The sequence below is a fragment of the Saccopteryx leptura genome, chromosome X, assembly GCF_036850995.1.
Source record: "Saccopteryx leptura isolate mSacLep1 chromosome X, mSacLep1_pri_phased_curated, whole genome shotgun sequence".
NCBI classification, from domain to species: Eukaryota; Metazoa; Chordata; class Mammalia; order Chiroptera; family Emballonuridae; genus Saccopteryx; species Saccopteryx leptura.
The window spans coordinates 43,509,450-43,511,273 of NC_089516.1; positions in this window are offsets into that span (position 1 = coordinate 43,509,450).

Here is a 1,824-nt window from a genome sequence, read left to right on the forward strand (position 1 = left end):
CACCCTTGCATTTTAATGCCTTTCCACTTGGGTCCCGGGGCTGCCCAGCAGCCCCCATCCATCCATCCCTGCTTCAGCACAGAGCCGCTGCCTACACATGGGTATTTCCAGAAACCAGGACAGCCAGGTCTGATTATTCAGCGTCAGTGAAGGAGGGAGGAGGAGGAGAAAGAGACAGCAGCCAAAAAAAGCTGGAAACAGAGCGGAGGTGGTGGGGGAAGGGGACAGCACTGGACAGAGATGGAGGAAGGAAGAGAGTCGGGGCTTGGGGTGAGGAGTGTAGTCAAGTCAGAGATCTCACAAAGGCTCTCATGGAAGGACACATGATTGAGAAAGATAGGATAATTAAACTTGCTAGTAGAAAGGCCTGGAAGTTAGAATTAGCCTGGCATGACTCTGACGGGTTGGCTCAGCAGTAGAGCATCGGCCCAGCAAATTGAAGTCCCGGATTTGATTCCTGGTCAGGGCACACAGGAGAAGCGACCATCTGTTTCTTCACCCCTCCATCTCTCTCTCTCTCTCTCTTCCCCTCCCTTAGTTACAGCTGGAATGGTTCAAACAAACTTGGCCCTGAGTGCTGAGGATGGCTCCATAGCCTCGGCCTCAAGCACTAAAATAGCTCAGTTGCTGAGCAACAAAACTGCAGCCCAGCTGGGCAGAGCATCGCCTGGTAGGGGCTTGCGGGTGGATCCCAGTCAAGGCACATGCAAGAATCTGTCTCTGCCTCCTGCCTCTCATTTAATTTAAGAGAGAGAGAGAGAGAGAGAGAGAGGGCCCTGGCAAATTGGCTCAGGAGTAGAGCTTTGGCCCTGCATGTGGATGTCCTCCAGTGGTTGGAGCAAAGTTGACCCCGGGTGCTGAGGATGGCTCCACGGCCTTGCCTCAAGCGCTAAAATACTGTATTCCCCATGTATAAGACTCACCCTTTTTTGAAAAATTTGGGGTCTAAAAACTGGGTGCATTTTATACAGTGGTTGTAGATTTTTTTACTTGCATTTCCCACTTTTTCGTGCTTGTTTTTGCGCTCATTGTTGTAGACAATTTGACACCAGCAGGAAGAGTGAAGAAACCAACTACAGGAGAAGTTTTTACCTGAGTGAAAAGATCTTGAGACAATATCAAGATTGAGATCATTGTCAAGTCATTTAAGAAGTGTGGCATTTCAAATGCCATAGATGGAACTGAGGACAAGGCAATATATGAAGACAGTGATTCGTCATCAGACACAGATGAAAACAAGCTAATGGATGGGAGTTTTGATAGTGATGAGGAGTTGTATGAATTTTATGATGAATAAAACTTGAGCTCAATAATTTTATGTAATACATTTTTTTCAAATTTCAGGCCCCAAAAAAGAAGGTGTGTCTTATACATGGGGAAATACGGTAGCTTGGTTACCAAGCAACAGAGCAGCAGCCCAGACAGGCAGAGCATGCAGGAGTCTGTCTCTGCCTCCCTGCCTCTCACTTATTAAAAAAACAAAACAAAAACCTAGCCTGATATGTGATGTGTCAGGCAGCAGAAGGGTCCTGTGATGGCATTGGGAATATGAAGGGGAGTAATTGTGATCAACCCGTCTCCCACCTCCCACGTTCTGCCGGAAAAAAATAAAACCTAAATCTACTGGCAGAGTCTGACCAGTGGTGGTGCCGTGGATAGAGCATCAACCTGGGACTCTGAAGAAACAGGTTCAAAACCCTGAGATCACTGGCTTGAGCACTGGATCATCAGTATGACACCAAGGTCACTGGCTTGAGCCCAAGGGTCACTGACTTAAAGCCCAAGGTTGCTGGCTTGAGCCCAAAGTTGCTGGTTTGAGCAAGG